The following is a 25071-nucleotide window of genomic DNA, read 5'->3' on the forward strand; positions in this document are numbered from 1 at the left end:
GGTGAGTGGTTCCAGGTGTTGAGGGCAGGAAGAAGAACTGGCTTTTTGGTCTGAAGAGCTAGGCAGCTAAGCAGCCCCCGGCTGGTGCCGTCCACACTGCCATCAGCAGACAACAAAGTAAGACAACGTGGATTGAGTTTGCTTTCTCAATAAGTCAAACACAGAATTACCACACGACCCAGCAATTCCACTCCTGGATATAGACCCAAAAGAAGTGAAAACAGGTGTTCAAACAAAAACTTGTACAGGGATGTTTATAGCAGCATTATTTACAACAATGCAGAAAAAGCTTTGGATAAAATTCAATGCCCATTTATGATAAAAACTCTTCAGAAAGTGGGCATAGAGGGAACATACCTCAGCTTAATAAAGGCCATATAAATGGGAGGAAGTCCAAAAGGGAGGGGATATCTGGATGTGTATGGCTGATTGATTTTGTTGTGCAGTGGAAGCTAATGCAACATTGTAAAGCAACCATACTCCAATAAAAATTAAAAAAAAAAAACAAAAAAGGCCATATATGACAAACTCACAGCTAACATCATACTCAATAGTGAAAAGCTGAAAGCATTTCCTCCAAGATCAGGAACAAGACAAGGATGCCCAGTCTCACCACTTTTATTCAACATAGTTTTGGAAGTCCTAGCCACAGCAATAAGAGAATTGGAAAAGAAGTAAAACTGTCACTGTTTGCAGATGACATGATACTAAACATGGAAAATCCTAAAGATGCTACCAGAAAACTACTAGAGCTCATCAATGAATTCAGTGAAGTTGCTGGGTACAAATTAATATACAGAAATCTGTTGCATTTCTATACACTAACAATGAAATATCAGAAAGAGAAATTAAGGAAACAAACCCATTTACAATCACATCAAAAAGAATAAAATACCTATGAATAAACCCACCGAAGGAGGCAAAAGACCTGTACTCTGAAAACTATAACATAACACACTGATGAAAGAAACTGAAGGCCACACAAACAAATGGAAAGATACACTGTGTTCTTGGATTGGAAGAATCAATATTGTTAAAATGACTGTACTACCTAAGGCAATCTACAGACTCAATGCAATCCCTATCAAATTACCAATGGCATTTTTCATTTGTTCTAGTTCACAGAACCTATCAAATTACCAATGGCATTTTTCATTTGTTCTAGTTCACAGAATTTAAAATTTTAAATTTGTATGGAAACACAAAAAACCCTGAATAACCAAAGCAATCTTGAGAAAGAAGAACAAAGCTGGAGGAATCATGCTCCCTGACTTCAGACTATACTACAAAGCTACAGTAATCAAAAAAGTATGGTACCGGCACAAAAAGAGAAATATAGATCAATGGAACAGGATAGAAAGCCCAGAAATAAGCCCACACACTTATGGTCAATTTAGTCTATGACAGAGGAGGTTAGAATACACAATGGAGAAAATACAGTCTCTTCAATAAGTGGTGCTGGGAAAACTGGACACCTACATGTAGAATAATGAAATTAGAACATTCTCTAATACCATATACAAAAATATACTCAAAATGGATTGAAGACCATGGGGCTTCCCTGGTGGCGCAGTGGTTGAGAGTCCGCCTGCCGATGCAGGGGACACGGGTTCGTGCCTTGGTCCGGGAAGATCCCACATGCCATGGAGCGGCTAGACCTGTGAGCCATGGCCGCTGAGCCTGCGCGTCCAGAGCCTGTGCTCCGCAATGGGAGAGGCCACAACAGTGAGAGGCCCGCGTACCGCAAAAAAAAAAAGGATTAAAGACCTAAATGTAAGACTGGATACTATAAAACTCCTAATATATGCCCAGGAGTGGGATTGCAGGGTCATATGGTAGCTCTGTTTTTAGTTTTTAAAGGAAGCTCCATACTGTTCTCCATAGTGGCTGTACCAATTTACATTCCCAACAACAGTGTAGGAGGGTTCCTTTTTCTCCACACCCTCTCTACCATTTATTATTTGTAGACCTTTTGAAGATGGCCATTCTGACTGGTGTGAGGTGATACCTCATTGTAGATTTGATTTGCATTTCTCTAATAATTAGCACATCTTTTCATGGGCCTTTTGGCCATCTGTATGTCTTTTTAAAATTATTTAATTTTATTTATTTTTTGGCTGCACTGGATCTTCATTGCTGCACGTGGGCTTTCTCTAGTTGCAGCAAGCAGGGGCTAGTTCGTTGCGGTGCGCGGGCTCCTCATTGCAGTGGCTTCTCTTGTTGCGGAGCACGGGCTCTAGGCCCATGGACTTCAGTAGTTACAGCACGCGGGCTCAGTAGTTGTGGCACACGGGCTCAGCAGTTATGGCTCGCAGGCTCTAGAGCACAGGCTCAGTAGTGTGGTGCATGGGCTTAGCTGCTCCGCGGCATGTGGGAACTTCCTGGACCAGGGCTAGAACCAGTGTCCCCTGCATTGGCAGGCGGATTCTTAACCACTGCACCGCCAGGGAAGTCCCTGTATGTCTTCTTTGGAGAAATGTCTGTTTAGGTCTTCTGCCCATTTTTTGATTGGGTTGTTTCTTTTTTTTTTTTTTGATATTAAGCTCCATGAGCTGTTTGTATACTTCGGAGATTAATTCCTTGTTGGTAGCATCGTTTGCAAATATTTTCTCCCATACTGTAGGTTCTTTCATTTTGTTTATGGTTTCCTTTGCTGTGCAAAAACTTTTAAGTTTAGTTAGAACCCATTTGTTTATTTTTGTTTTTATTTCTATTACTCTAGGAAACAGATCCAAAAAGATATTCCTACGATTTATGTTAAAGAGTGTTCTGCCTATGTTTTCCTCTAGGAGTTTTATAGTATCATCCTGCTCCTGGGCATATATCCAGAGAAAAACATAATTCAGAAAGATACATGTACCCCAGTGTTCACTGCAGCACTATTTACATGGAAGCAACCCAAATGTCCATTGACTGATGAATGGATAAAGAAGATGTGGTACATATATACGATGGAATACTACTTGGCCATAAAAAGAATGAAATAATGCCATTTGCAGCAACATGGATGGACCTAGAGGTTATCATACTAAGTGATGTAAGCCAGACAGAGAAAGACAAATATCACGTGATATCACTTATATATGTGGAATCTAAAAAAATCGTATAAATGAACTTAGTTACAAAACTGAAATAGACTTACAGACATAGAAAACGAACTTATGGTTCCCAAAGGGGATAGAGGAATGGGGGGACAGATAAATTAGGAGTTTGGGATTAACATATACACACTACTATATATAAAATAAGTAAACAACAAGGACCTACTGTATAGCACAGAGAACTATACTCAACATCTTGTAATAACCTATAATGGAAAAGAATCTGGAAAATAATATATGATACATAATAAATATATATAATATATAATAAATATACATAATATGTAATAATATATATAACTGAATCACTTTGCTGTACACTTGAAACTAACACAACATTGTAAATTAACTATACTTCAGAAAAAAAGAAAAGGTAGAAATAACCCAAATATCTATCAGCTGATGAAGGGACAAACAAAATGTGGTCTATCCATCCAGTGAAATATTATTCGGCCATAAAAAGGAATGAAGTAATGACATCTGCTACAACACGGATGAACCTTGAACACATTATGCGAAGTGAAAGAAGTCAGACACAGAAAGCTACATACTGTGTGTAATTCCACTCATATGAGATGTCCAGAACAGGCAAGTCCACAGAGACAGAAAGCAGAGGAGTCAGGGTGTCAGGGTGTTTCCTTTTGGGGTGATGAAAATATTCTGGAGCTAGACAGTGGTGACGGTTGCACAACACTGTGAATGTACTAACTGTGACTAATGGTAAATTTTAAGTTATGGGTATTTTATCATAATTAAATTTTTTTTTTTTTTTTTTGGCTGCGTCCGGTCTTAGTTGCGGCACGTGGGATCTATCATTGCGGCGTGAGGGCTTCTCTCTAATTGTGGTGCGCGGGCTCTAGAGCGTGCAGGCTTAGTTGCCCCGCAGCATGTGGGATCTTAGTTCCCTGACCAGGGATCAAACCCACGTCCCCTGCACTGGAAGGCGGATTCTTAACCACCGGATCACCAGGGAAGTCCACGCAATAATCTTTTTGAAATGGGTTGATCTAAAGGAAAAATCAGAACTTGCCCTCAAACCATGTTTTTTCTCCCCATTTTAAGTTCAAACCAAAATGGTTTTAAGGCCAGTGAGGGGTTTCTTGTGCCTATTTTGGAGACAGAGCAGTGGCAGGGCCCGAGCAACACACAGGGAGTGGACACCCCAGGGGGTCCGGTGACATCTCCTGCTGGCGCTTCACACACTGGAAATCTTTACGGAACCAGAGCACCCTCCTTATTTTTTCAAGAAAAGAAAGGAGATTTTATAGCTGCGGGTGACAGCTGCGATGGAGGCTGGCTGGCCGCAAGGGGGAGGGGCTTTCCTCCCCATCTTCTGTTACAGGATTTAATGGCTCAGCAAACTGTGGAATTCGGGGACTTTCATCTTGTTTCATCTGCTCCAAGCTATCATTGCAGGCAAATGGCCTTGATCAAGTTACTTTGCTTCCGTTTCCTCCAGTCCTCTGCTCATCAGAGAAATCCGCGGGCGTGCTGGTGCAGCCGCGCTTTGAAAAGTCCTGCACAGGGTGGGACATCACAAGTCTCTCCAGGGGCTGAAGCAGCCCAGAACATGTCCCCTCCTGTACAGACCCCTGGTCGGCAGAAGACTCTTACCCCTGGCAGCCTGGGACTTGAGCCCACCCTCTTTTCTCCATGGCATTCCAGTGGCATTTCCTACTGGAGCGCTAACACTTGAAAGGGAACCGGGATGGGAGTGAGGTGAAGTGCAGCGGCCTGGTGCACGGATCCTCTGGGGGAGTGGCCAGCAGTTCCAGAGCCTTCGGCACTAACGCAGCATTCTCTGTGTTTGGTCACAGGATGTGTGTGTGTGGGGAAGCTTGCCTTGCACCAAGCACAGGCAGGTCGTAAACAGATGCTTTTCCCAGGGGTGATACGCGGAGCGAGTGTTTCACGATAAACCCCAGCGTCATCAGGACAGGCGGCCCTCCACCTGGACGCCGCCGGGACACAAGGGCAGGGTCTCCAGCTCTCCCTGAGGACAGTGGCCCGCCCATGTCTGCAGCTGTTCCCCGTGTGTTTCGCTTCCTTCCAGAAGGAAGTCCCTCTGTTCATGTCAAATCACAGAGGGCAGCTCTTTCAAAATCCTCCTTTAGGAAGGGCTACTTCTGTTTTTGTCAGGGTCGAATGGACACTTCGACCACAGTCACTTCTAGAGCGAGTCTAAGAGGCCAGCAATCCTGGGGGGGGGGGCGTTGCATCTCCGATCTACTGAGTCCTCTCTGGGTTTGTAGCTGGTGAGGGATGGGGTGACACCACTTTTATTTAGAAAATAAAACTCCAGTCACTATATGGTTCTAGGCAGGCAGCACGTTCGTCGCGAGGCCCCCGGCGCAGGCTCCTGGCCCAGTGGGCGGAACCCCCGCCCATCCCCCAACCCTCCTGGCCCTCGGGTCAGGGACCCCCTTCCCCCAGGGCTTTCCTCTCTTGGGCCCCCATCACCCATCCCTCCCCCACCCGCTCTCCTTCTCTTGGCGGGTATTTACCAAGCGCCCACAATGAGGTGGGCTTCGTCCAGAGAGAGTGAACACAAAATGGGTGGGATGCAGGCCCCGACCTCAAGGCACCCGTCAACACTGAGAGGATGGGCAAAGTTTAACAAACACCGAGATACGCACAGGGGCCACCTAAGCGTGGGTGGCCGGTGTAGGCTTCCAGAAGGGGCCATGTCAGACCTCAAGAAGCAGCAGGAATCATGCAGGAGTATGTTTCTGTTTCCTCACTCCCTAAATATTGTTTTACCTTTAGTCCTTTTCATTTTGTACATTCTCCTACAGTGTGTCACCCATGCTGTGGTTTCAATGACAGACAATTACCCGGTGTCCCCTGTCCCAGCAAGAGGTCCAAGCACGTATGTGCAGCCACCGACCAGACAAATCCCCTGAACGTGCCGCAGACGGCCGAGTCTTCCTATGTCCAACACTGAGCTCATCCTCTTGGCCCTTTCCCCAAACTGCTTCCCTCCTCCTGTCAAGCCTGTCCCGGGGAGAGGTGGCATCATCTACCCATCACGGAGACAGAAAGCCTGGATCAGCCTGGATCCCTCCTCTGCCCAGGTCAGGGCACCAAGTTCTATTCATTTCACTTTCTCATTCTCTCTCCACTACCACCATCACTGCCCAGAACCTCAGCCCCTTTTTCCTGGTTCCAGACGTAGCCTCCTAACCCGTTCCTCTGTCTTCGCTTTGCCCGGCACCCTACTTCAAACGTGTCCTACACAGTGTCATCAGAGGCACGAAAAAGATCCTGTCGTCCCCCTGCTGAAACCTCTTCAGTCATTCCCTGGAGCTTTCCAGAACTGCCCGCCTCCCACCCCCACCCCCAGGCTGAGCTGGGTGTTCATCTGTGTCCCCAGTTCTCTCGAAGCTCTGAGCAGGCAATGGTGCTGTGCTGCTTCCAACAGCACGATCGGAGCTGACAAGCTTTCCCGACCGCTTACAAGTGTCTCCGATGTGAATACAACTCCCCAGTGGAGGTTGCAGGAAAGTGGGGGTAAACTCCGGCAGTCAGGAGGAAGGAGGGGATGGGAGGCCAGCAGATGCCGAGCCCAGGACGTGCAGGCCACTGCGAGGGCACCAGGCCTGAGGTCAGCATGAGGCTGCCCGGCCTAGGAAAGCCCACCAGGAGTCTGCCTCCCAGCCTGGCAGAAGGGCACGGAACCATGGCGTGAGGAGATACACACACACAAAGGTTTTTCAGTAAAAACCGGAAACCTCAAGCTTTCTTGACCTCTTGAAAAGCAGATCCGCTGCAGGTCACCAGAGGCAGAGCAAACCTGAAGAACACCCAGAGCGAGAAGAGACATTGCTTGCAAAGGAATAACAGGCTTTCTCATCAAATATGAGGGGGGAAAATGAAAACACAGACTCATCAAAGGGTTTAAGGAAAATAACCGTCAACCTAGAATTCTATCCCCAACCCATCACCTGAGTGCGAGTGCCACAGGGAGACTTTCTCAGACAAAACAAGGGTGAACCTGGGGAAGTCGGGCAAGCTCAGCTCTCAGGTGAAGAAGGACCCGTCGTCGTCCGTCAGGAAAGACAATGGATCCAGATGAAAAGAGTGGTGTGGGCGACGCGTGGGGAGCAGACAAGCAGGCAGACGTGCAGGTCAATCTAAGTTAAGTGTTCACTGTAAACGCAGCAGCAACGAAGATGGCTATTGCGGGGGGGGGGGGTGGTTAAACCAACGCTGGACAACATCTTGGAGAAGAACAACATGAGAGACGGGGTGTGGCCCCAGGGAAGCATTTCAAGGTCCCTGTCTCATCTGGGAGGAGGGTAGGGGGGCCGATGAACTTCAGGCTCCACAGACAAGCTGCGGAATGATGGCAATGGACGGTAAATGAGACCGTGAGACGGCCGCGTACACGTTCCAGAGAAGTAGAAGGAAGGGAGGGGGAGAAGAAAGTCTGCTTCACTTAATGGAAGGGAGGAAAGGGGAAGAAAAGGAGCAAAGAAACATGAGGACGAGAAAACACAGACTGACATGGATGTGAATCCCTGTTAAAAGGGAGATCTCGGATTGAACTGAGAAATGCAGCTATAAGACTATTTGCAAGAGACCCATCTAGAGCCTAATGACAAAAGTTAAGGGAACGGAACAAGGTCCATAAGGCAAATGTTAATCACAAGAAAGCTGGCTGGGGAAGAGAACTCGTGAGGTAACTGTCTCCTTTGTTAAGGAGTCGTTCACCAGGAAGATACACTCCAGAAAATAAACGTTAAAAACGTGTGTGTGAGATGGCGTGAGCTCTGCAAAGATATAATGACATGTCTGCACATAGTCAACCATCTTAATATACTTTTCCCCAAAACGTATAGATCTACAGATATTAAAAGAACATAGACTTGAACCCAATTAATAACATAGATTTGAACCCAATTAATAAGCTTGTGTGCTCAACTACGCCCAACAATTAGAGAACACACGTTGTTTTGAAGTACACTTGGAATAGGTAACAGACCCTAAAAGGTGGTTCAATAAATACTTAAGAATTAGCATCTGACTGAAACTATCTTCTCTGACTATAATGCAATACAAATAGAAATCAAATAAAAGGAGAATATAATAATAAGTACCGTATGCTTTTTAAAAATTTTTTTATTTATTTTTGGTTGCATTGGGTCTTCCTTGCTGCACACCGGCTTTCTCTAGTTGTGGCGAGCAGGGGCTACTCTTCGTTGCTGTGCACGGGCTACTCAGTGCAGTGGCTTCTCTTGTTGCGGAGCACGGGCTCTAGGCCATGTGGCCTTCAGTAGTTGCAGCACACGGGCTTCAGTAGTTGTGGCGCGCAGGCTCAGTATTTGTGGCACACGGGCTTAGTTGCTCTGCAGCTTGGGGGATCTTCCTAGACCAGGGCTCGAACCCATGTCCCCTGAATTGGCAGGCAGATTCTTAACCACTGCGCCACCAGGGAAGTCCTTGTATGCTTTTTTGCAAAGTGCTTTACAAACAGCAACTCATGAAATCCTCATGACAGCACGAAGTAAGTTCCATTTTCAGAAGAGGATATGAAGCCCAACAAGGCTAAGTACCTGCCAAGGTCACACGGTGGAGCCAGATTTGAACCCAGGCACCCGGGCTGGAGTCCAAGTCTTAACCTGTGTGCACGCTGCCACTAAAACAGTCATAGATACAATCGTTAGCTGAGCTCCCTACTTACTAAGTGCTTCTGAGCAGTTTTCATCCCCTGATCAAGAGCTCCTAGGTCAGCATCTGATACGAATAGGAGTTCCATAACTGTCACAGAAAGAGACGTAATTAAGAAAGCAGTTGGGACTCACTCCGACATCGGACACTAACCAGAAGACCTGAGGGCAATGTCAAGCATCTTCAAAGCAGTGTTGTTGAGAAGTGAGTTGGCGCCATCGGTGAGCAGGGGCTGGGCTTTGGGGAGCAGGTGCCTTCCTGGCACTGTGCTCTGTGCAAGGGTGTGTTGAGGTACAGAGTGTGATTAAGGCAGATGAAGAGGCCCTGGGGATGCTCACTGTTCCAGGGATGCTTTTCGGGAGCCAAAGAACCCTTCTGCAAAGTGGATCATTACTCGGCTTTGTAAATCCAAACTCTCACATATTAGGTGCTGCTGCCCCATTGCTAATGAAGTTCTCAGGGAAACAAAAATGTTCGTAGGATGACAAATGTTTGGACTCATGGATTTTTGGAAACATACACGCAAGGTTGAAGAAGTTCCAGGAATTACATCAATGAACGTGTTGTCATTTTTTTTTTTTTTTTGAGGTTGAATGGAGATGAGTAGACACTGGTTCCATGCATGTTTCTCAGTGATACCCGGAGTCATATGAACAGATACGCCCCAGGATCACTTAGCCGTCTGCCGGCCATGGCTGGTGCTACTTAGCAGCGCGTCTTGTGTAGTTGTAAAATGGGTCTTGGATTGGGGGAGGGGAGCTTGACAATCATCATCTCCCACTGATGGAGAATTTTCCACACACTAGGCGCCGTATTAAACATTTTACATGTATCATCTCATTTAATCCTTGCTGACACCTTGCGAGGCACTGTCATGATGCCCACGCCATAGATGAGGGCACAGAAGCTTAGCAAGGTCGAGGAGTTCTGCACAGCTGCAAAGTGGTGTCTGTTTCTTGAGTGACACATTGAAGCCCCCTTCCATTTGTTTATTTATTTAGGTTTATTTTTTTGCCCCACTGCATTTAGACCTCAGATGGACGGACGTGTCTAGCTGTAGCGTGGGGCAATACCTCTGCTGCGTGCAATTCTTTAATACTTGGTGCTTACGAGTCAGGAAATAGCATTTGGAATCTGCTGTCATGGTGTTAAGGTTGGGGCATCCTGACCCACAGCCATGACCCCCACTGTCACCACTTGTCGTTCGCTTCCTGGGCATTTATGACATTTTACATTGGTGTTTCCAGGCCTGGTTGATTCCAGGCTGTCAAAGAAGGGGTGCTCTCCTGGTGCTTGGAGAATTCAGGTACTTTTTTAAACTATTCCCCGGCACACTGGCATCTTGACTTTCCAGCTGGAGTCCCTGAGGAGGCCTGTAGCTCTCTGGAGGCTCCTGGTTTCTGGTTTTGTCAACCAGAAGGTTCCTATTCTTCGTGCGTCGGGGGCCCTCCCCTGGCAAGGCGGACCCGGGCCTGGCCTCTGTGTGCTGGACGTGGCCGGGCTGAGCCCATCCTGAGAGGCCCAGTGACTGCTGCTCGGCCCTTGGATTTGTTTCCCTTCCACCAACATCAGAGACCAAGGCAGTGAGGACGCTCCACTTGGCTTTATATATTTGGAATCTGGACTCTTTACAGGCTGCATTCCTCTGTCCCTCCCAAAATGTCCAAATTGATGCTTTATGCCGGGGATAATGAAACCTTTCAAAACTGAACTAAAAGAACAAACCCACCGCTCCCTCAGATATGAGGAAAGAACAGAAAACAGAAGCAACAAAACAAAACACCACCAAACCAAACCTCTACCACAAAACAAATGGGATGGCAGCTGTGGACCGAGCGGCATCACGGGCAGGGGTGGTGTCCCCTCAGGGCGCTGCCCCGTCACCTCCAACAAGAGGGTGTCGGCTCTGGAGCCTGAGCTCAGGTCCTCTGCGTCCACCCCACCCTCCATGACCTCCCCTCTCTTCCCACCTCTCCCTTCTTTCTCTGTCTCCCTTCAACTTCTCATCTCAGTGATTTGCTCTACTGTCTTTGGGGCTTTATTTTATCAAAAAATATCTGTTTGAGAGATTTTTTTTTCTCTTTGCTGTGTTAAGCTTTTTCTTTTTCTTCTTTTTTTCCATCTTGGCTGTTTCCTGCTTACATTTCTGCTCCTCCAATCCTGATACTTCTGCTAACAGTACCTCCAAAGTTAGCTCCGTCTGTGAACATTGGTGTTTATTTTCTATTCACATCATTAATGAAGGTGTTAAATAAGCCTTGAACACAAACCAGGACCCACATCTTCCTTTGAACAGATGATTTTTAGTGGTTTGTTGGAATACCATCCTGTATCTACCTGTTCTATTCACCATCATCAAGAAGCATCTGAGCTTCTATGTGTGTGGGGCTGTGGCCCACTGCACAGGGGAGTTTGTAGGACCCCAGTCTCTGCCATCCGAGAACTGGGCATTTCAGGCGGTTTGCAGCTACACACACACAGGGGACATATACACTGAAAAGAGAGTCATGAAAGAATGCTTAAATAAGATTAAGGATGGTACTTTTGAACAGGGTTGGGAACTAAGAAGAAGTCTTGCCATGAGCTCAGGAATTCCTCGGCATTATCTTGAAACATGTCCTACATCAAATATCTGAGTCTAAGGCTCTGGGATAGAAGATAGATAATAAAACAGCCTCCGTTCTCAAGAAGCTCAGAGTCTGGGGAGGGAGGCCGACTTGCTGACAAATAGCTACTACGTAAGGCGTGAAAGTTGGCACCATTAAAGGGCTGCAGGGTGCGCTCAGGAAGCACAGTGTGGGGGGAGTGAAGGATTCTGCCTGCTTGCTGCTGGGTGCAGCCTCTTGGGCCATGGAGCTTGAGGCTTTGAAATGCAGATGCATCATGGGAATAAACTGGGCTCTCAGCACCCCGGTCCGGAATGTGACCTGACCTCTCTTCCTCACGCTGCTCCCCACCCACGTGGAGGAAGCCAGAGCCTCGGGGCAGGGTGCTTAATCCCCGGGGGAACGGCACACCCTCAGCCTAGCGGCCTCGCCCAGCTTGGCCAGCATCTCTCCTCCCTCCAGTGACGTCCCTCAAGCTCTAGTTGCCCTTCCTCCCTGCAGCCTACCTGGGCCTCCCCAGCCCAGATCTCCAAAACCCAAAGACAGGAGGTGACAAACTGCCCCTTGGAGGGTGAAGAGGACTTGGACGAACAGAGATGACCTTGTTGAAGCCTAAAAGTGAAATTTAGAGAACATGCAGGGAACGGCAAGCGTGGGGCTGTAGTTCAGGATGCAACTGTGTCTGGAGACTGTGGTGGGAGAGAGGCTGGGGTAGATAACAGGCAAGGAGTTTAGGCTTAACTCTGCAAGCAATGGGGACTCCCTTAAGGATCCTTGAGTGGAGAAGAGAGATAATACTTTGTTTTTATCCGTGCACTTACCGCTATCTGAAACTGACCTATTTGATTCTTGGCTTCTTCACTGTCTGTCTTCCTATGGCTCCCACCCCCTTCCTAAAGGGAAACTCCACGGGAATGGGACCTCCTCCTTATCGCTGTGCCTAAGAGTGTCTGGCATAAAGTAGGTGCTTATTTAATAAATGAGCGAATACATGAAATTGATAGGAAACAGGTGGTGTGGAGGATAGACTGATGGGGGCATTTAAAAGCAGGCAGACCAGGTAGGAAACTAAATCAGGGAAGAAAGGGCTGTGGTTGTTAACAGGGCAGACACAGGTCAAGTTTGAGAGATGCTTCAGAGCAAGAATTTGGTGACCACTGAACGTAGATGGTAAAAGGTAGCGTCTTCCACATCTCTAGGTTGTCAGCGTGGGTGATGGAGAAGGAAACAGAGAGTGAGTTTGGTTTTGGACAATGTTGAGTTTCACTTCCTCTGGAAATGATCCAAAGGGTTTCGCTACATGTTATGAGGACTCACTGGGGAACATATACCTCATTGTTCTCCCTCCCTTAAAGGACTGTGTGATCCAGTGGGGAGATCATATATCAAAATTGTTTCCCAAACCTATTTTGTAAGCAAATTCTGCTATAAAGTAAGTATTTACAATATTATCCTGATTCCGTGCTATATTAAGCAAATAAGCCTCCAATTTGACAGTTCAGTGTTAAAATGGCAAGTGAGCAGCCCGAGTACCATTCTCATGCACCCTAAACTCCTTAACGTTTCTCACTTTTTATTCAATGGTCGTCTTCTTTTTTTTTTGGCCACGCCCCACGGCATGTGGGATCTTAGTTCCCTGAGCAGGGTTTGAACCTGAGCTCCCTGCAGTAGAAGCGCAGAGTCTTAACCACTAGACCACCAGGGAAGTCTCAATGGTCTTTTTTTATATATATAAATTTATTTATTTATTTATTTTTGGCTGCCTTGGGTCTTCGTTGCTGCGCGCGGGCTTCTCATCGCGGTGGCTTCTGTTGTTGCAGAGCACGGGCTCTAGGGCGCACGGGCTTCAGTAGTTGTGGCACGCGGGCTCAGCAGTTGTGGCTCACGGGCGTAGTTGCTCCGCGGCATTTGGGATCTTCCCAGACCAGGGCTCGAACCCGTGTCACCTGCATTGGCCGGCGGATTCTTAGCCACTGCGCCACCAGGGAAGCCCATCAATGGTCTACTTGTTGATACTTTTCCCACCATTCTTTCCAGCAATTTTTATCTGAAAATGTCCAAACTTTAAAAGCAGTATTCCTAGGAGCAATAGTGCAAATTATAAAGGCAGGGGGCTGGGGAGGAAAAGAAAGGCCTAATTCTTGCTCTGCAAATAAAAGGTCACATTCTCTAGAATTGTGGTGACCTATAGGAAACCGGAAACTGGTCACTGTCCAACAACAATCAGCACATTATGGTTTACTGAACAGTTAGTTCAAGTTCCCATGTAGGGGCGGTTTGCACATCCAACTGCTTGCTGAGCCTGGAAAAAGTGATTTCTCGTGGATACTAACCAGTCCTTTGGAACTCTGGCTATAACACACCCGGGAGTCAGACACTGCAGCTGGCAGCAGCAGCAGGGAGGACACGGGGACTGGGACTTCCAGGTTCTGTGTATTTCTAGGAATGTTGCTTAATCGAGACAGGAGACAATGGGGCCTGGTGGAGAGAACAGGCCTTTGGAATCAGCCAGTCTAGGGTGTGAATCCAGCTGTATGGCTCTGGGTGATCACTTACCCTTTGAAGCTTGGTTTCCTGAACTGGGATAATAAACAGTGGTAATGCTTTTCCAAAGGGTTTTGGTGAGAGTTAAAGGACAAAATAGGGCTCCCCTGGTGGCGCAGTGGTTGGGAGTCCGCCTGCCGATGCAGGGGACACGGGTTCATACCCTGGTCCGGGAAGATCCCACATGCCACGGAGCGGCTGGGCCCGTGAGCCATGGCCGCTGAGCCTGCGCGTCCGGAGCCTGTGCTCCGCAACGGGAGAGGCCACAACAGTGAGAGGCCCACATACCGCAAAAAAAAAAAAAAAAGGACAAACTATACATAGGCACAGGGGCTAGGGCAATGCCTGGCTTGGAGTAAGTGCCCCTTGAACGTCTGTTAATGGAGCCAAGTGCTTTAAAGAAGGAGATCCTTATGTTTAGAATGTTGGTTAAACAGTTGATACAGGGGCTGAAGGGACCCTTGCCCTTGTGTCTCGCCTCTTCGCTTGACCATGGATAGCCCCTTAAGCAATAACCGTGCCACCTCCTAGGGCCATATTGGTGAAAAGGCTTGTCGATTCCAGAAAGCCCTTTTAACTTGTTCTTGAGTATTTTAAGATCCCATCTATGCTGACAAAAGATGATGTTTTCTTCTCGGGGGGCAGATGACACTTTCCACCTCACTCGCACTAAACCTTGCTGCCCATCCAGGCAGCTGTGATCCACGGTGCGGAATATCTGATTAGGTAGCAAGGAACTGGGGATTTCTGTTCGAAGGGGGAACTCAACAAGGTTAAAATAGAAGCAACTATCTCATGAACCAACCCAGAGCACTGAGATGAAAAGAAACAAATTGCTCACTTTCTACCACCTGTTTGAGAACAGAAGGATTTGCACTCAGTTATGTTAGCTAAAAAATGTACCCCTGACTCATTGTGGTACAGAAGCCTTTACCACACGAACGCTTTTGATGGAAAATCCGCCCCCTGCTCCGATACACCCTTTCATGCTGGTGATGACAGAGGCAACGTAGGCCTTTCCATCAATATGTTCTGCACACTTCTTAGCAGCTCTGCTTTTCTGCATTTGCTATTTTAAGCAAGTACATAATGCATCAATTTTCAGACTCTTACTCAACGCCGCTGCTACAGGACTGAGAACTCAGTAATCTTGTCAGGCGGCGCAGAACAATATTCCAACAGATGAAACATTCCATGCAGCCTTACTTCCCCTTTCCTGGGATGCGGCATCTATTTCTGGCCCTATAATGAGAGAGGAACCAGTGGCGGTGCTCCAGGCCCACTTTCCCCGGGAATCCCACATTACAGAGACCATTCACCATGCTGCTGCTGCTGGGATACACATCAGAGGCCCTGTAGGGGACTTGAGACCACTCGACCGCTATCCATCTTAGTTCTGATTTTAAGTTCCCAGAAACGGGCTGTTTGGATCCAGGCTGGAGCTTCCTGGCTGGGAAAGACAGTGTGGGTTTGCCCAGGCCACACTGGTGCTTCTCCTGCTTGACCTGAAGGGTTCCTGTTCTCTCCACAATCACTAACTTGATTGAAGAGCCCAAGACTAACCTTTATTTCCCTGTCCTCAGCTTCCTAAGAGATTTCAACGTGAAGTGTCCCCATGTGGCTTCTTGCCAAATTTGCCTGGACCTTGCGGAAGACACACTTCTAGTGGAATGTCAATTGCACCTGATACCTTGTTGGGCAATTTGGGCAGAGTTCCCTGCTGTGTGTGTTTACAGCTTTCGTGGCTTCTAATACAGGCTCTATTTACTGCCTGCAGGGTTACCTGGGAGAGAGAGCAGAGCAGTCTGCCTCTACGCCCGTTGGCTCGGAAATGGGTTAGTCACGTTTTCCAGAGATCTACTCTTCATACCTGGCTGCTATAAATGGGCTGGGCCACTCCCACCAAACCCTCCAAGTTCTGCTCATTTTAGCTCACATCAATTAAAAACGGCACCACAAATTAGATTGAGTGAGCGCATAAGTGATGCTATTGAAAAGTGAGTAATTCAGTAATAGCTCTGCACCACTGCATTCGGTCTGAAGAACTAATTCATAGCATCGAATGATTCAGCCATCCCTATGGGGACCTTGAATTACTGGCTCAACTTCATCAGCATAAAAACAATCAAACCAAATACACTCTTCCTCTGGGGCTGGAAGTCAGACACCCTGAGTAATATTTAGGTCACTCCTGCCTGGGCAAGTCTGAAAAATGGTTCGTGCCCTGATTAGACAGTTAATGATTTGTTTTAAACGACTGTCAAAGGAGGGGACCCTGCAGGCTTTTTAAGGCAAAGAGAGGTTCTGTGAGTAGTGCTGGAACAACCTGAAGTGGGCTGAAGCCAGTCATCTCTTTGTTCAGCCTAGAGTGTATCAGCGTCAGCTTCACAGCTGAAGTCGAATCTCTGGGTTTGGTGAGTTTCTTGCTTCCCCTAACCTCCATTTCTGGGAGCCCTCAGAGCAACACTGTTAACCCTGACTGAGCACCAGAATTGTCAGAGGAGCATCTGCAAAGCAGTGGTCAGTCCTTATTGGACAGACTCTGATCAGCCCGTCTGCATGTGGGCCCTTGGATGTTCGTTAGTGTTTTCTAATTTATTTTAATTTATTTATTTTTGGCTGTGTTGGGTCTTCGTTTCTGTGCGAGGGCTTTCTCTAGTTGCGTTGCGGCGAACGGGGGCCACTCTTCATCGCGGTGCGCGGGCCTCTCACTGTCGCGGCCTCTCTTGTTGCGGAGCACAGGCTCCAGACGCGCGGGCTCAGTAGTTGTGGCTCACGGGCCCAGTTGCCCTGCGGCATGTGGGATCTTCCCGGACCAGGGCTCGAACCCGTGTCCCCTGCATTGGCAGGCGGAGTCTTAACTACTGTGCCACCAGGGAAGCCCCTGTTAGTGTTTTAAAGCCCTGGGTAGTATTCCTGTGAGCCCCTGCCGCAGAGCACCAAAGCATCACCTTCCCTGGGAAGGAACAGAAAGAAGGGCTGCCTTGCCTTGCCTTGGGTAAGTGCTCCAGTCAGCTGCTCAGGAACTGGCTTGGCAAATGACAAAGGCAAAATCCCCTTATTTTACAATTTAACTGATTCATCAAGCTTTTTATTCTGATGAGTTTCAGACATATTCTAGTTACACAAGAATTACTTAGAACAACTTTATTGAGGTACTTTGTACAGGAAAGGTGGAGTCTCTGGGGGGCCCCTAAGCTCACGAGAGGACCGTGGAAATGGGCACCCCTGCTCACCCTCTGGACGGCCCCCAGGCCCCATCACTCTGTCAGCATCCTCCTTCTTGTCCACTTCTCTTTATTCAACAGATACATACTAAGTCCTGAATGTGTGCTGGCCCTTGAAGATACAGGGGCATAAAAGATACGTGTTGCTCCCGCCCTCACCAAGCTTATAGTCCGGTGTGGAGACGTACGTCAACATGAATTACACACTCATCACTGTTTATCACTGTTTATCCCTAATTCTGGGAAGAGCTCTGAACGTAAAAAGTGCAGAATGCTTTGGGATCAGTGCGGGGAGGTAGTCTAGTCTCATCTACTCTTGGGGAAAGTGTTCCCTAGAGGCAACCGCAGTTCCATTTACTGTGTGTGCGTCCGTGCAGGCATTGTTCTGTGTGAATGTAGCCAATACACACATACATACACATGTATACTCACTGGGGGGCAGGGACTCTAAAGCAAAACCCCAGCCTTTAACCACCTTAAAGGCGTACCTTTCATTTCAGATGTAGGAATGACAGTGACGGGGCCATGGTATGTTATGGAAGCAAGATGATACTGCAGAGCCACTGACTCCAGACCATGGTAAGTAAGAGTGGCCCAAGGTTGCTGGCTGTTAATCAGTGTTTCATCATTTAAATACTGGGTGTAGCCTTCAGAACATGGAAGAAGTCATTCCAAAACAGAGTGTTAAACCAAATACCTAACTATGTGTTGGATACAGTTGGTGTCTAGAAAATGCCTTTTATTTTTAAAATCTAATGAGACCATGGTGTGTCCTTTTTACAGACACTCCAATAGAGTGGCACAAATCTGTTTTCTTTTTGCTTTTTTTTTTTTCCCTCGAAGATGAGGGCATCAGCTAGACCATGAGCTAATCTGACATTTTAAGCCAGTGCCATTAGAGCTGCTATGCTGCCCCAGGACAAAGATGGATGACACAAGGGTTACGGGTTGGGGGTCATTACTATGGTCTCAGTGCTCTTCATTACCAGCTTAGGTGGATGCTAATAGCAGTACAGGACACTACCCCCCCGCCCCCCGCCCCCAATCAGGAGTTCAGGCCCTGGAAGCCCTGGAAGCCCTGGAAACCCCATCTAGGTGAGGAACTGCCATAGCTGCTGTGTTCTCTCCGAGGCCAGACGAGGCATGTGCATTTCCATGACCGTCACCTCCAGTCACTCTGGGGAGCGGCAGGGGGCAACGAGCGGCCACGGGGGGCCTCGGCCGGTCCTCTCACGCCAGGGTGACCACGGCGGGCCGGGGGCGGAAAGGCAGACCATGTGCCTTAGGGCAGACGTCCAGGTGTGGGAAGAACAATACTTCCTGTTTTCTTAATCCTCTTTTTAAAAGACTGGTTTCAAGTGAGGCATTAAGGTCCCCAAGAATAACAAACGGGCCCCGGGCCTGTCTATGCCTCCGGATGAGGGGAGCGGGCTGCTTGATCCGGCACCTGCGGCGGAGCGGAGGCCAGGGGTCCAGGACCTGCGGCAGCTCGGGAAGGGCTGGTGCCGGGGAGCGTGGGGGCGGGGCAACAAAGGAGAGGGAGTCCGGGAGGGGAGGGAGGATGGAAGAGGGGGAGAAGGGGGATGAAAAAGGAAAGAGAGAGGGAAAGAGGGAGAGGGAGGAGGCGGGGAGCGAGTAAGACAAAGCGAATCTGCACCGCCCGGGTGGGCTGCCGCGGGGGAGGCGGCGCCGGGCCCAGGCAGCGGCTTTTAGCTCTGCCGCTCCCGCGGTCGCCATGGCAACGCGGGCATTAGCGATTCCATCTGACATTAAAATGCCGCCGCCGCCACCGCCGGCCCGGAGCTGGGGTGCTTCGGCCGGCGGGTGGAAAATGTGTGCTCACACACACGCATGCCCACCGAGGGGCCGGGCGGCGGAGGCCCCTTTTAGGCTGTAGTTTTATGCATCATTTATCGTGCACCCGCTTCCAATCCGCCCTCCCTCCTTCCGGCTGTTTTTGTTTGTTTGTCTTTCTAGAGAAGGTGATAATTGGGGGCTTAGATCATCTGCTGGCATATTGATGAGCTCACTGGGTTGCTAAAAGGGAATGGGGATATGGATTTGGGTTAGCTAAGGGTATGTGACTGGTTTAAGACAAAAACATCAAGAAACGGAATATCTGGACAAATAGGCTTGCTTTCTCTCTTTCTTTCCTTCCTTCCTCCCTTTTATTTTTAAAAAAAAAAAAAAAAACAGGGATGTGAATTAGCCAGAAATAGTTAAAAGGAAAGGGAGGAGAAAGGGCTAGCCTGCAGACATGTGAAATAGGATTAGCGGAAACCCTAAAGACCAAGGCCCACGGGAACCGTCCTGCAGCAGTTTGCCACACGTGACAATTTTCCTGCTCAGATGCCTGCTCCAGAAAAAGAAAATCAATCTGTGTGCCTTTTTTTGGGGGGGGTACTTGAAGCCCCACCCCATGGTATTCTCTCTCAAACTGTATTTCAGCACAAACAGGGAAAAGCTCATGAAACTGTACTCTGAGGGCAGAAACTGGCCTTAATCATCGCTGCAACTGCTGAGCCCACGATGGGACTTGCCACATCCCAGGCAAGGGCGATGGCTGGCCACGGCGCACAAGTGAAATCTGCAGAGAGGACTTCCGGAGACCAGCCTCCAGAGTGTAAGAGAGGGACTGGGCCCAGAAACATCCTGGGAGCGCGATGCCTTAAGGCCTCGCCGTGAAGGCAAACAAAGACCAACGGGTGTGTCCGGGAAGTTTCTGAAAACTCAGCAGAGCGTGGGCAGGAACATATGCCTTCTCATACACCAGGTGAAGTCCCCCCTGTATGACACATCTCGCCTGGGTCTGGAGCATCATACTTGGTAAGAAAATAAAGAGGGATGTTGATGAATAACAGGCATGCTGACAGGGCAGTGTGGGCTGGCGGGGGCTGGCTCCCAACTGCTCTGCGAGCTGTGGGATTCGCAGGAACGAGAGGGCGCAGTCTCCGACTGAACGGAGGGCCCTTTCCTGACCCATACAACTGGGTCTCTCTTTCTGGACGGGCGCTGTGTCTACTCCAAGAGTCCTAAGTAGTTGGGGACCATCTGGGAAGCCACGCTGGCATCCCAGGGTACGGGAGGAGTCTTCTCATCCAGCCCCTGCCACAGCCAGTGACAGAAAAACCATGAATAAGAATGAGAAGTGCAAACTGCGATTACTCTTGCGTCCCAGAATTCTGACCTGACCATAGTCAAAGATGACTGGCAAAGCTCATCTTCCCGGCAGCTGGAGAATAAACAGCGAATGGAAGGGCTAAGATGCTGAGAACACAGGGCAGGGAATGAGCCCCCTCTGCTCAGCAAGGCCTACAGCTAACACACTGTCTTTTAAAGGACTGACCGAAGAGACCAAACCTCCATTCTGGAAGCTGAGAATTCTAGAACTCGGCCTTGAGAGAGGCTCTAACCTTGAGGGGCTGCTTTAAGCAGGGAAACATCTAGAACATTCTGGCCAGCAGGCTATTTATTCCCTCTGGACCTCTCCCTTAGGGACAGATGGGCGTGCCTCCCCCTAGTGTCACTGCGTCCTGACGGTGACGTTCTCCCAAACCATGACAAACAACCTACTCCTTGGAAACACACCGAAAATAGGGGTGAGAAGGCTCAGGCGACGCACGCCGTTTCTGCAGCCTAAGAGGAGCATTCTGCCGGTGAACGGCGGAGCAGGCTCCCTTTAGGGGCTGACTTGGTGTGACGAAGGCCCACAGGTTCCCACACCGTCATCAACAAACTGGAAAGAACTCTGAGGCAGTTAAAGGAAGAGGAATTTTCATGGCCTCATGTAAGTTGCTCCTTTGCTTGGTAGCCTGTGCTTTGAGGAATACTAAATATTAAATAGATACCCGTGAGGGGCTTCCCTGGTGGCGCAGTGGTTGAGAGTCCGCCTGCCGATGCAGGGGACGCGGGTTCGTGCCCCGGTCCGGGAGGATCCCACATGCCGCGGAGCGGCTGGGCCCGTGAGCCATGGCCGCTAAGCCTGCGCGTCCGGAGCCTGTGCTCCGCAACGGGAGAGGGCACAACAGTGAGAGACCCGCGTACTGCTAAAAAAAAAAAAAAAAAAAAAAAAAAGATACCAGTGAAATGAATGCCCAGTAATTTCAGATGAGCTGGGAAAACCTTAATTGGCTGAGATGCGGCTGGCGGTTGCTTCTTTGTCCGTGGCATCCTAACCAGCCAACCAGAATTAAGTAAACTGTTTCTCCGGACTATTTCAAACATACATGTCTAATGAAATGGACATATTCTTCAGGAGCAAATGATTTTTTGTTCTGTAGTTACAAGAAAAACTAAAAATGACAAAGTTATCATATAAATTCTCTTCCTGGGGTATCCTCCCACTTGCCGTGCTGACTCCCATCTCACCATGGGAGGCCTGGTGTTCTCTCCTAATCATGAAAGCACTGGATTCAGGGTTAGGAAACCTTTGGAGCAAAAGCAGGTTCTCCGCTGGTGGTCAGAATGAAGGAATTCTGCCCCAAACCACCATAATTTCTTGAAGGCCTTCTTAGTTTTTAGATGTTTCTTAAGATGAGATAAAGACTCCCCTGCTGGCGCAGTGGTTAAGAATCCACCTGCCGATGCAGGAGACACAGGTTCAAGCCCTGGTCCGGGAAGATCCCACATGCCGCGGAGCAACCAAGCCCGTGCGCCACAACTACTGAGCCCACGTGCCACAGCTACTGAAGCCCGCGCGCCTAGGGCCCGTACTCCGTAACAAGAGAAGCCACCGCAATGAGAAGCTCGCGCTCCGCAACGGAGAGTAGCCCCCGCTCGCCACAACTAGAGGATCCCCGTGCGCAGCAACGGAGACCCAGTGCAGCCAAAAAAGACGAGATAAAGTATATGCTTGGAGGGGATGCTGAGTGAACACATTAGGAAGATGAGACATACTGTTTCCTTAACAGACAGCAGAGTCCTGAGGGAACGGGATACAGAACAAGTACCACGTGATGCTCAGATGAGGCACGACAGGAGGTTGGGATGACCTGGTACAAAGAGGACTCTGGGATATGAAGCCGAAGGGCAGTACAAGGACACTAATGATGGGGACCAAGGAAAAACCAGAGCAGAGGCAGAGAGGTCCCAAAGCCAAGGCTGATTTACCCTACACTTTTGAGGATGGCCAGTGTTCCACTGCGCTACCTCACACTGCTTGTCCATCCCCTTACTATCCGTGTCCCCAAGCTTCTTGACAAGGGTGTGCTCTCACACCACGTCCCCTGCCTGCCTGCCTGCCATGTATAAGACGGAAGACCAGAAGCGCAGAGGACGGACGGCCTGAGGGCTTGCTAGTGGCCAGGACGAGAAAGAAGGAAGGAAGAAAGATGGGGGGATGGGAGGACAAGAGGGGTAGGAGGAAAGAGAAAAGGGGGTATTCAGCATAGGAGTGGACCTTCGTTACAATCCTACAGCTTCATTTTCCAGAGAAGGAACCAGGCCCAAAGAGGCTGTGAACTGGGCCAGATCACTTAGGTAGGTAGCGACAGAAGTGAAACTCTCACCCAGACCTCAGATTTCCAACTCAGCGTCCATTCATCTAGTTTATAAGAGGAAAGGAAAGGGTAGAAGTACCAAATATCACCAATAATGAAAGCGCAAAATGCAAATGAAAAACAGACAAACTCTTCACAGGAAATTGAGAAGATTCTAAAAGTCAGTCTATTTAGTCTTTATGACAAAATAATAGAACCCGAGGCAGTGAACTAAAGAAAGCATCCTGAGTCTGGTCGGAGCAAACCCTGACTTCTCCACTGACAGGCAGTGTGACCGGGGGCAAATTTCTAAACCTGTCCAGGCCTCAGTTTCCTTAATCATGAAATAGGGATAACGGTAGCATCACCCTTCACACACATTTTGTGAAGATCAAAAAATCGTGATCCGTGGCAAAGAGCTTTCGCAACAGTGTCTGGAGTATAAACACTTAATAAGCCTTTGTGGTTACTATTACGATGATTACTACAGAGCTACTACAACCAGGGACAAATTCGTTTTTCTTACTAGAAAAATGCAGTAAAAAATATTCATTGGTGGTTTCTCTGTATGGGCAAGCGTATCTATTTTCTTTGGGGCTAAATGAGTTTATCTTTCTGAGTTTCCCACAATATAAAAAGCATCCTTTTGCTTTTGTCTTTGGTGAAGCGTGCTTCCTTCTGATGTCACCTTACTCTTTCTTCCACTGCAGAGAAAGTCCCAGTCTCAGTTTCACAACTAAATGAAAGGTTGCTTCTTAGCAGAGTGGCACAAGTTCTCACGACGCTACCAGGGCCGAGGTGTAGGGTGGAAACAAGGAGGCGGTGACATTTCTACATTTCATTACTCTTGTTTTCCGTAGGAAGTCAACTGGACTTGGATTAGAGCTGAGATTAGGAATCCTCAGTCGGAAAGAGTTCACGTGGCACCATACATTTTTCACCATCTGTAAAATGGGTACCACAACGTTGAACCAATTGATATGAAAGGGGAACAGCAGGCTCCTGGGTTCCAGCAGTGTTATTTCTTCGACCTCTCAGGTGATAATCCTCTGACCACTGACCCAGTGGCTCAAAGACATACCTCCCCTCTCTCCTTCCCCTTCCCCATCCTCGTACCCATGTGGATTTCTTGGGCTATCTCATTTAGAGACCTGGCTCCTGAAGGGTTTTACATTCCTGGTTATTTTTAGCCTCATTTAGTCGAAGTCTTCAAACACGGTCACCACATGGCATGCAGCTGTGGAAAGCACCTGCTGTGGTCTGATTTCCAGTCAGCATTACTTGACATTTCTTATCAGGTGATTTCTAAAATTCCCTGTTTTTTTTTTCAGGTGATCCCAAGAACTTTTTCCCCCTGGTGTCTTAGGTGTGACACCTGAGCTGGGCATCCGGTAAGCCGCCCAGATTAGGGATGAGTCCAGAACCCTGATAGAAAGGAAGATGTATTTCAGCTTCTGGGACTCAAATTTCTCTGCCCCAGAACTGTCAGGTCTGGGACGAGAGACACTGCGGTGGGCTCTGGTTCTGACAGCTTCCTTAAGGCCCTCCCTCTAAGCTTTCCAATTTCAGAAAGGGGGCCACTGTCTCTTGGGGTCTCAGGAAGAAAGCAGAGAGGATGAATGAAGCAGCTGGCAGGCCTGCGGGGAGCCTACCTTCAGTGACAACAGCTAAAATGTACAAGAGGCTGGGTTACTCAGCTGGAGGGAGAGCTGGGCTGGACCGCATGCTTCCTCCCGCTTCTCACCATCTTTTCTCCCCCTGAGACACTTACCTCCCCATCTCTCTGGGTCATGCAGCTGTTAGTCTATTGGTTTCACCCACATACACCCATCTGCCATGATGCTTTTGCCTTCAGGCCTTTTTGCACAGGCTGTTCCTGCCTGGAAGGCTCTTGGTCCATTTTCCAGACCAACTTCTATTTGTCATTTGAGTCTCAACATCAGCATCACTTTTGGGAGCCTTTTCTGATCCTTCAAGACAGGGCTGTCTCTTCAATGGACTTATTAACACACTGGATTGTAATCGCCTGTTTACTTATCCAGTACGCCCTCCCCACAAGTAGATTGTAAACTCCTGGGCAGGGTTGGGGTCTGGTCCTCTGTTGTCTCTCCACTTCCTAGGCCAGTGTCGGGCCCAGCACATAGTAGGTGGTCTGTAAGTATTTGATGAATAATGTTCCAGACTCACCAAGAACTCCCTCTTTTTTTCCCTCCCTCCTATACATTTTTTCAGACCATATCCAGCTCTGCTCCTCAAATCAATTCTCTAAGCCTCTATTTCATCACTGTATCGATTCAGATCACGTCCTTTGTTAATTCTGGGTTTGAAAAAAGTCTTCAATTGTGCTTATAGGTATGAAAAGGTTACGCTGCAGACACCTGGATAGTGTCCATGTCTAAGAGAAATACATCAAGGAAAAGTGGAAACCAGGGCTGGATAATTGGAA

The 25071-nt window shown here is 48.4% G+C and overlaps 1 protein-coding gene and 1 non-coding gene across 3 annotated transcripts in view; both read right to left on the minus strand.

The window, feature by feature from the left end:
* Nucleotides 1-25071, minus strand: part of MYO1D (myosin ID) — a 348947-nt gene that overhangs the window by 4093 nt on the left and 319783 nt on the right. The gene's annotated exons all lie outside the window — the stretch shown is intronic.
* TRNAR-UCU (transfer RNA arginine (anticodon UCU)) lies at nucleotides 13010-13082 on the minus strand. The gene has a single exon. It is a non-coding gene; the product is annotated as a tRNA-Arg (tRNA).

The sequence above is a fragment of the Lagenorhynchus albirostris genome, chromosome 20 (assembly GCF_949774975.1).
Source record: "Lagenorhynchus albirostris chromosome 20, mLagAlb1.1, whole genome shotgun sequence".
NCBI classification, from domain to species: Eukaryota; Metazoa; Chordata; class Mammalia; order Artiodactyla; family Delphinidae; genus Lagenorhynchus; species Lagenorhynchus albirostris.